Genomic DNA, 11,310 nt, shown 5'->3' on the forward strand with positions numbered 1-11,310 from the left:
CCAGAGTCCTCCCCAGATCTCTGTGTGGTGCACCGAGAATTCTATCGTTGTGGAATGGGAAACCATCTGCCCCGATGGTTTGGACTTGGAAGGACTGAATCTGACATGTTGGCGGAGTTGCCTCCCTTCTTAAACATCAGTGGAGGTTACTTGGTTGCTAATCACATGAGTCCTAGTTCACTGAGCCTCTTCAGTTTCCTCTCCTGTCACAATAAGGTGCCTCTGCATCTTTACTATCGTGCCTCTCTCAACCATTTATGTGTCTGAGCACTTTTTGTGCAGGCTCTGGAATCACTGCTGGGAAACATTCCTGGTTCCCAGGTGCTCACAGTTAAGGCGTACAAGGCAGACCCACAAAGAGGAAGTCAGACTGCACTGACTGAAGTCAGCAAGAACCTTCTTTCTGGGCAAGCCCATTTCCCTGAGGTGCTGATCCTATTCTTGCTTCATCAATTGCCCATTTATTGCATTTCCAATCCCTTTCCAGGAGTCTAGAGCAAGGGCCAGCAAACTACATCCCCTAGGCCAAATCCTACCCTCTGCCTGTGTGTAGAACACAGCATGCTCCTCTAGCTACTCTTGTCACGTTGTCTACGGCTGCTTTCACGCCACAATGGCAGAGTTGAGTAGCTGCAACAGAGACCATATGGCCAGCAGAGCCAAGTATATTTACTAACAGGCTCTTTACAACAGAAGTTTGCCAACACCTAATCTGTGGGCCATTTTGGACCCTGTTATTTTAGAAAGGTGTATCAGACTTCAAGAAAGGCAGCTGAAATTACCCTGCGCTGGGAGTGCTGGACACAGCCCAGACTTTTCCTCCCAGCCTACACGTATGCTCGTTTTCCCATAACCTGCCATGAAACTTCTCATGGTGCTGATCTGCTTACTACATCTCTCCTTCCTGTCCCACCCATTCTTAATCCATGCAGTCTGGCTTCTGCCCCTAATTTCCATTGGATCAGTTCCCTCTAGGACCACCAATGACCTCTTCACTACAGGTCCACCATTCTTTTCTCAGTTCTCATCACACACAACCTCTCTTTAGCATTTGCCTCTGTTGATTGTATCAATCCTCACGTGCCCATGGCTTCTGGGAGACTATTCTCTTTGATTACCATCTATCTCTCCAGCTATCCATCTCAGGTCCCTTCCCAAGGGTCCTCTTCCATCACCCTGCTTCTTAAAAATACACATTCTGCAAGGATTTGTCCTTGGCCGTCTTCTCCCTCCATACCCTCTCCCTGGCGAAACCATCCCCATGCCTGATTCCAACAGTCACTTCTTTTTTGGCATCCCAATGCACAGCTTCGAACTCAAGGCCCAGATTTCTAACTAAAGGCTGTGACTCCTCAGATACAGGTCCAACTGACCAGATAAACTGAATTTGTCCAACCTCAAACACGCCTTCCTATACCTCTGCCTTCACCTTATCCCCTTTGCCTCTTCTTCCATCTGCCCTTTAATTGTTGCTATTCCCAAGAGATCTGCCCTTGGCCCTTCTCTCTTTGGGGGCAGTTTCATCCATTCTTACAGTCTCAACAGTCGCCTATACCTGAATCACTGCCAAATCTGTATCTCCAGGTGTGTTTCCAGCTCTTTCCTTATATTCCTAAGTATGTGTGAGGTAGACAGCTGGTGCTTTTGCCTATCCAGATTCCATCCCCTTTCTGGTAACAACACCTTAGCTTTCCTCTGAGGAGACCTCTATCCTCCACTTTAAGTCCCCATGGTTCGCATAAGGCTGACCTCATCGGCCCCTCCCAGGCAGTCACACGAACCAGGTCTATTAGTTGTCTATTGCTGTGAAACAAATTAGCCTGAAATTGAGTGGCTTAAGACAACATATATTTATTTTCTCGGTTTCTGTGGGTTGGGGGCCTGGGCCAGGCTTGGTTGGGTCTCTGATCATGATCGCTCATAAAACTGCAATCAAAGGGTCACACAGGGCTGGGGTCTCATCTGAAGGATCAGTGGGGAAGGAGATGCCTCCAAGGTCATGTTCCTAGCGGCTGGCAGGATTCAGCTTGCGGACCTCATTTCTTCCGCGGCTGTTGGCTGGCGTTTACCCTCAGTTCCCTGCAATGTGGGTGCCTTCAACAGGTCACTGTGCATAATCAAAGCCAGCAAGAGAGGAAGGCTGCTAGTAGGAAATCACCATCTTTGGTAACCTAGTCACAGAGGTGACAACTCCTCAGCATTGCTATATTCTAGTCATCAGAGGGAAGTTATTCGAGAGGAAGGGATTATACCGGATGTAAATGCTAGGAAGTGAGATCAGAGGGCCAACTTAGAGGCTGTCAACCACAGCTGATATCACCAGTTAAATCATAATAAGTGATTCAAAGATGGGTATCCGATCAGAGACCCTCAGAATCAGGCCTGATATGTTTGCTGAAACTTTTGGAAAAGGTGGCATTGCCACCAGATGGGTGGTTATGCTGGGAGGAGAAGGTAAGCTGGAAACTTCTGATGGCCCTAACTGCTGCCATGTGGAGCATAATCTGCCCTCAATCTGCCCAAAATGAAAACATAATAGAGAAAAAGAAGGCAAGAGATGGGGAGAGACAGATGCCTGCTATCATCATTTGAGAACCTGATACAGCTGTGCCTCCAGCAGAACCTCTCGAGGTTTTAGTTCTGTAAGCCAAGACATTCCCTCTTTTACTTATATAGGTTTCAGTTGTATTCTGTCACCTACAGCCAAAAGGTTCCCAGCTGATAAACTGTCTCAGAGACACCTTGCATTCAGTTTGCCTAAATGCAATTTAATTACCAAACTTTCGCCTTCCCTACAAAACTGCTTCTCTTCCTAGTTTCTACCCTACAACTAAAAAAGCTTAGCACAATTGTTAAGGCTGAAAACCTGGGTGTCATCTTTACTCTCCCTTATCTTCTGGGGAAACTGGAACAGCTGGTACAACACAGGTTGATTCTATAGAACTATAAGAGGGACCTTTATTTTATGAAGATGGGGGAGGCTCCGATGTGACCCACAGAAACATAATCTTAAATATAGGTAAACAAGTAAAACTCCAGATTTTCCCCCAAGTCATTAAGATCTTACAGAATTTCTGGATATAAAATCACATGATGTAAAGAATACAAAGTCTATCTGACTCATATCGAAACAGACCATAGACTAGAATGAAATTCTGACAAACTGGCAGTGAGCCTGTGGTTTGGAAGTCACCCTGGCTGGGTTTGTGCACGTGTTCCTTCTGTCTCCAAAGCAGATGAAAAGAAATTTCTTTAATTGAAAGTCGGTCACAATTTCTTTTACGTCTTTTTCCCTAGGGTTCTACTCATAATCCTAATCTTTACCTTTCTTTCCCTGTACCACCTTCATCCAAATTGACCTAAATCCTGGGCGTTATACCTTAGACTTGTTCTGTGCCCTCCATTCCCCAGCCAGCTTACGACCACATTGAGGTTTTACATCATCCTCTGAACAACCAACCTCCTTTCCAAACTCTGCTCCATCAGACTTCGAATCCGCAACACAAACCTCAGAATATTCGTCTGTCCCCCGAATTGTGCTGGCTCTCTGCTGCTTGGACAAGGCTTCCTAATCTTTACTGGGTCATGGACCCCTTTTTTTTTTTCAAAAAATGATGAAAACCAAGTGTAACTCTTTTTAGAAGAATCTGCATTTTGTGGTTTGGTGTACGTTTCCATGAACTCTCTGGAGGCTGTTTACTTAAGGTGCACCCAACAACATAGCCGCTCATCTCCTTCCAGGCTAGACCTTCTTAAAGGTCTAAACCTCTCAACACGGCATTCAGGACCTTCCAAACGTTTCTTCCTACCTGACTTTTAGATGCACCTTCTGCCTCGTGCGATGATATGATTTTGTCTGATTCCCCACGAGACAGTTCTTAGACTGCCTAAGAACTATGCTCTTTCATTTTCCCATGTTGCATCTCTCCAGATGGAATGACAGTTTCTCAGGAGCATCGATCAGAACGCTTAGATTAATGCTAGATAAATTGTTGATTCACTGCTATATTTATTTTTAAATTTTTATTTTACTGTGATAAGAACATTTAACGTGAGAGCTGCCTCCTAATAAATTTATAAGTGGACAACATAGTAATTGTTGACTACAGGCACTATGTTGTACAGCAGATCTCTAGAATTTACTCGTCTTGCTTAATTAACTGAAACTTTGTGCTGGTTGATTAGTAATTCTCCATTTCCCCCTCCCTCCAGCCCTTGGCAACCACCATTCCACTCTTTGATTCTAAGAGCTTGATTGTTTTGAATAATGTCTTCAAGGCTCACCCATGTTGTTGCATATGGCAGAATTTCCTTCTTTTTTAAGGTTGAATAATACTCCATTTCTTTGCAGGCACACACCGTATTTTCTTTAGTCATCTGTCGATGGACATTTAGGTTGTTTCCACATCTTGACTATTGTGAATAGTGCTGCAGTGAACTGCTAGATTTATTAATTTCTAACAGCAAAAGGGTTTTAGGGTGATGGGTTTTACTAATATGATACAATGTCATATGCTCCAAGTCTGTAGTTGAGGAGAGTTCTGATTTTAAAACTTTCCATTTTAATGGACCCTGAAAGTATGGGAACTTCAGTCACTAGTTTAGAAAGTACAGATTCCACTGGTGAACCACTTTGCCAGTCTGCTGCTAGGATCCTTTTTGGTAGCTGGGGCCCTTTGGGACCCCAGAGAAACTTACAGAACTAGCCCATTTGGTGAATTCTAAGGTGAGCTTATTGATTTCATACTGTAGCTCTGACCCAATGCCAACCCCCAGCACAAGCCAGGGTGGGAATATTTCCTATGTCCCCCCATAATGGACATTCTAAGGAAATCTGGGCAAGAGAAGATTGCTCCTATTTGGCCATATTTCAAACTTCCTCCCACATTTCAGTCCTCCCCACACACCCTTTACATAGTTTGGGACAGTTCATATCACATGGTGGGAAATGGAAGGAAGACATTATCAATCCATAAAAAATTCATGTTCTAGGGGTACAGGGACTCTGTTTGTCATTAACATTGTATGTCCAAAGCCCAAACAGTGCCTAGCACATGGTAGGCACTCAGTTCATACTTATTGAATGAATGAATGAATGAATGAATGGAAAAATGGGAGAAGTCACTGATCTTGGCTTCTTATGAATGTGTGATTTCATCCAACCATACACACTGAAGGACTAGGTCTTACTAGGCATGTCAGCACCAATGGGATGACTTCAGACTGCTCCCATGTCTGACAAATGTGGCATTGATAAATCAGAGGCATTTTCTGTGTGCAAGACCCTCATGCATTGGCATTAACGTGCTATGGTTTGGGTTGTCAGCTAAGATTCGATTCTACTTCATGATCCACAGTGTCCACTCAAGCTCCAGCCATCATGTTTTATTCCAGCCAGCAGAAGGGAGGAAAAAGGATTGAAGGGCATGCCCCTCTTTTAATGACATCTCCCAGAAGTTACCTATGATACTTCTGCTTACATCCCATAAGCCAGAACTTAAGTCACACGTCCACAGCTAGCTTCAGGGGAGGAAGTCTTTATTTCAGTGGCCCAACTAACCAACCAGCTAAAAATCAGGTATTCTATTATAAAGAAAAAAGTGGGGAACATACTGGAGGAGACTGTTGATATGTCAATAAGGCTATGGAGGTGGAGTGGCAGTGAAAGTCTAGCCTTGCAAAACCTCTCCGAACTCATGCCCCACTCACTGTTCTTACTGATGGAGTGATGGTCACCAGTTCAGTCCCACTGAGGATGAAAGATGTCACAGAGGCATGGTTAGAAAGGCCGGCCGCTGGAGTCGGGTGGCCATGAGTTTCAGTACATCTCTGGACCTTTCCTTTCCTCCTTTTATTAAACACAATGCCCATTGGGCAAGGTTGTAGTGAATATTTCACTAGTGGGAAATCCCTAAGATGGAGTTGTTGCCATGTATAGTGCTTTTTTGTCACTGTGGTAAAAAAAATTAATATTAAATTTACCCTTTTAATAATTTTTAGCTTACTGCAGTGTTAACTATATGTACAGTATTATGCAACAGAGCTTTAGAACTTTTTTACCTTGCGAAACTGAAACTATACACCCATCAGACAACGACGTCCGTCCAGCCCCTGGCAGCCACCATTCTACTTTCTAATAATAGTCTACTTGACTATTTAGATACTTCATATAAGAGAAACCATACAGTATTTATCTTTTCTATGACTAGTTTGTTTCACTTAATGTAACACCCTCAAGTTCACCCATGTTATAGCACATTGCAGGATTTCCATCCATTTTTAAGGCTGAAGAATATTCCATTTTTAAGGCTGAAGTATATTCCATTCCATTATCTTTACCCACACATTCTTCACCTCGTGGACATTTAGGTTGCTTTCACCTCTTGGCTATTGTGAATAATGCTGCAAGAATGGTGCTTTTTATCAGAGACTAGTTAGTATCAGAAACCAGTTCTCTCCTTTCTTTCCCTTGGGGGGGCCCTTCATGGTTTGCCTGCATTTTTCTGCACGTAAGTACTTGTTAGGTTAAACATCTCAGTGGAAACAAACAAGGTGAATGAACAATGGAAATTACGTATCAATTAAGGGGAAAGGGAAAAGGCCCCCCAGGACAATAACAGAGCACAGGTTCTCTTTAGGTGGCCCTTTTAAATAGGTAAGGAAACAATCTGCAGCCCTGTCACACTATTTAATCCCAGAGCAGCTAAAATTCCAGACTCTAGATGTTTACCTTCACGAAGGGCACAGAACCACACCCCCAGCCCCCACCCCCATTCTGACTGTAGCCATCCATCCATAGAGTCCTAATTTGGACCCCAAGGATCAAAGGGCAGCCGCGAGGAGGAAAGACCACCCAAACACAGATGTGCAATTTCCTGGTTGAGAGATGGCTTGTAAGGCAAAATCCTAGCTGAAAATAACTATGAGGAGGTATGCTTTGGTATTCCTCCTTCCAATGGCTTCCTGAAGAGACACAGAAAATAGTAACATTAATGTCATCATTATGAAATCTTTGCCCAAACATGGAAATCATACACGTTGAGTCCAAACATTTGCTGTGCATTTATAGGCATAGATAGTGCCAGAAAAACACAGTCTGAATCAGATTTCCAAGGAGCTTCCTAGTAGTTGGGGGAAAAGGTAAATAAATACTCATGAGCATGTTACAGGTTGTACAAAGCAGTGTATGTTCAGCATGGTGTTTGGAGGTGGGGGCTGCTATTGGCTGGGAAGAGCAGAGATCATTGTGGAGCATGGGGGTTTGCTTTGGACTCGGAAGAATGGCAGCATTTAAATAGGTGAACAGGCTTCAGAAAGGCTTTTTTTTTTTTGCTGCTTAATTTCTTTTCAGCCAGTATGTACTGAGTGCCAACTCTGTAGGTGCCAGGCTCTGTGCTTGAAGCTGAGGATAATGACAAAAAGACATAGTCCCTGTCTTCTAGGAGACTTTCAAAATAGTGCCCACCGAGGAGCAGACTTTCCCAACAAGGCCCACACCGCCCCGGCCCCAGAGGCACCTGCAGGTGCTCTGTCCCCACGAAGCACAGCTAGCTGACCAGGGCCTGGGAATCCAGGCCTCACGGCCTGGCTGTGGCAGCAGAACAGGTTGGCTCTGACGCTGTGTCCTGGAGTCAGCTAACCATCAGGCAAGCTGTGACCACACCAACTCAGTGGGGAGTGAAGCCGTCATCCAGCACCCTGCTCATCTCACCCTGTCTGGCCCCGTTGCACCACATTTTCTGCTCAGCTCCTGACCTTTGGCCCTGGGGGCTGGTATTTGTTCTCCCCCAGCCCCATGGGACTCCTTCAGACTTTGGCTCTTGGGCTGGTTTGAGAGAGAAGAGGAGGAAAACTGCCAGTGGGGCTGTAACAAGTCAGCTCTTCAACCCTGAGCCAGTGAGTTGGGGAGCCACTCGCACTGAGGTGGGGTGTGGAGGGAGAAACACAGGGACCCTGGGACATGCAAATAGCTGACTGGTTTGAATACAGTCTTCGCCTTCCCAGCTGGGTGACCCTGAGCACATCATTTCTTAGAAGCTCCATTTCTTCATTTGAAAATCTGGCAGAACAATACCAAGTTACAGGATTGTTGCAAAGTTTCAATGAAATACTGAAAATGAAGCCCAACGTGGGACAACACATGGTAAAAGCCTGTTTGAAAGGGGGGTAGTGCATGGAAGAGAGTAGGGGAGCTTCCCCTGAGTTCTCAGAGTGTATGGACAGAAGAGCAGAAGGCTGAAGCTGAGCTAGGGCATGCCCATATTTATGATTTTGGAGAGGACTGGACACTTGGTGAAGACATTTTCTACTCCATGGAGCCATTCTGCGGTCACTCAAGGAGAAACGAAGTGGAATGGGGGAGGGGGCTGGGAGGCCAGGAGGCGGGCTGCACAGCCTGCCTGTCACTCCGGGATGATGGATGAGCCTATTCCATGGCTTGCAATTAGTGCTGACTGGCTCTGAGATTCTTCCCATGGGGGAGTGTTCCCTGCTCCTCCATGCCTGGGAAGCCATTCTCTGTGCTGGATGGAAAGTTTACCCCAGTTTTCTGGCACAGACTTCCAGAAACTGGTGTGCATGTATTTGTGATGCTTGCATCAGTGATTGTGTGTACATGCATGTACCTATGTATGTTGGCGTGTACTTTCATGCATGTGAGTGTGCAGGGGTGTTAGGTTTCCAGTCAAGACAAAGATTAAATATGCATTGAGAAGAATACATAAACTGCTAGACTTTTGGCTGAGTCACTTGAAGCGGACTTTCAGTTTCAAGAAAGTACTTGATTAGTTTCTCTTAGTTATCCGAAGGGTGGGCAGCTCCTGTCCTGAGGGAGAAAGTAACAGAAGCATCCATGCTGCTATGGAAGCTGCCCCTCCCTGAGGTCCCTGGTAGACAAAGCAGGTCAGGAGAAAGGACGTATCCTAATTTGCATATGTTTTTTTCTGAGATAAGGGGAATTCTTATTTCCCCAACAATTCTTTCTAAGATTCAAAATTGTGGAGAACTTTTGGGATGGATGAGTATACTTTCAACCAAGGTTTAGGACAAGGAATACCAGTAAGTTCCCTAAGATAAAATTACCTTGAAAGAAATGGAATCTGGGTTACTAAGCACTGGGGTCTATACTCCCAGCTCCACAGTTCATCAGCTATGAGACCTTGAAGGAGTAGATTAATTGCTTCATTTCTCATCTGCAAAAAGGGGATAATAATGGTGTGGTGCTACCATATATTATGTAAATCTGCATTACGTAAATTTGGAAAACTGCAAATCCCCCTAAAAAGTCACCCAGGTTACATCATTTAGAATTGGTAAGCTAAGTGGGTTGTAGACTGTGTTTACAACTATTGCAACATGAGATCGTCATTTGAGCTGGCAAAGTAAATAACTAAGATCAATGCTCAGATTTTGCAAATCAAGCTGTTTATGCACATCATACCTTCTGACAGTGACACTAATGACTAATGTGCTGCTATATTAATATTCAGCACTATCATTTAAAATATTTTCTGTATCCTAGAATGATATTATCTCAGAGTCATTAAGCGCTGGCATTAGTGCCAAAAGATGCTCTCTAAAATCAGTAACTTTGTAATGGAAGTTAGATATGATAAGACACTATGAAAAAGCTCAAAGATCTCTCATGACATGCCAAGCAGTGTCATTCTGTGACACATTATAGACTTTAGTGTTTAGTGAATAAAAAGTATCATGAAGGAAAAAATAATCTGCAGTGACTGAACAGTCCTCTCCCTACCTCTTATCATTATTCTTCTGGAAAACATACTGTCAAGTTATGTAAGTCTTGAACGTTCCGACGGCTTCGGTTAACATATCCTTTTCATAAGGTTTATGATCTCTCCTTAAATGAAATTACAGAATCGGTGGAAAATTCTTAGCACCTGAGAGCTTGTAAAGTGGTCAGTGGGTATTAGGTATTTGTTGGGCTATTGTAGTTATCCATCTGGCCCTTAGGGTTTTTAGGGACCTGGAGGTATCCATCTTGGGCAAAGAGTAGTTGAACAAGTGGAAACCGTACACCTTAGAACTAAAGTTTAAATCCCCCCGTATTGGCTGTTTAAGAATCTGGAACCTTGGGAAATTACGTGGCCAAAAGGCTATGCAGGATAGTCTCAACAGTGACCCCATGTGGCAGAAAGGGATAACTGCAATGCAACCATATCAACGCTTCTGCTTTCTTTCAGAAACTGTTGTTGGGGACGGGAAGCAGATCACTGGAACTAGGTTGGCCAACATACAGAACCTTGTCTATCCCACAGTAGGACCGCAGGGCAGGGCGTGAGGTGGGGTGGGTTTTAGGTGTGTGTGTGTCTATAACTGTATAACCTTCTGTGTTTCTCAAAAGCGACACAGGACAGTGAAGGAGCCAGGGGTTGGTAAGTATGCCACAGAGGAAGCAGAAGAGTAAAATTATATGCAAGTGACTTGAAACTTCAAGTAATAAACCATTTCTAATATTAATATGATATAGACAAAATCCCTTGATTCTCTAAGGAAAATCTGAGAGCAGCAAGTTGCTTGGGAAAGTTGCTCAATATAGATTCTCTATAAATACAGAAGACCACTATGGTAGATTGGAAAAGTGGCCACAATTATTCATGCTGCCTGATATCCATGCTGCTTGCAGAGTGACTTTGCAGGTCTTTTCCTTAATAAATGAGACTTCTTCCTTACGCTTTGATTCTGAGCTGCTCTGGTGACTTGCTTTGGCCAAAATGAGTCAGAAGTGATATGATAGTCCTTTCTGGTGTCAGAACCATGAGGCCTTGCGTGCCTTTGCTCAGTTATAGACTTCTGCAACCTCCATGTGAAGAAGACCAGACTAGCCTCCTGGTAGATGAGAGACCAAATGGAGCAGAGTCGGTCAGTTGATTCACTTCCGCCAAGACATGTTACAAGCTCAGCAAAGCCAAACCTCATCAGACCCTCCAGCTAACCCACCAGCTGACTGCATCAGGCATATAACCAAGGCCACACCCTAAACCTGACAGGCTGACATTGACTCAAGGACTCACCAGCTAAATAAATGTTTGTTTTAAATAAACAAACCAAACAAGTTGACATGCACCCTCCTACAAGAAAAGCCTCAAAACAGAAAATATTCAAATTCTCTTCACTTCCAGATTTTCTACACTTTCCACCAGATGAATAAAAACCTTTTGCCCACTACTTGGATGTGATTTATTCATTCAATAGATTTCCTGTTTTTCCTTTTTTTTTTTTTTTTTTAGTGTAAGATACTTTGATAGACTTGGTGGAGGCACATGGTGCAGAGCATAAGAAAACATG

The sequence above is a fragment of the Manis pentadactyla genome, chromosome 9, assembly GCF_030020395.1.
Source record: "Manis pentadactyla isolate mManPen7 chromosome 9, mManPen7.hap1, whole genome shotgun sequence".
In the NCBI taxonomy this organism is placed as follows: domain Eukaryota; kingdom Metazoa; phylum Chordata; class Mammalia; order Pholidota; family Manidae; genus Manis; species Manis pentadactyla.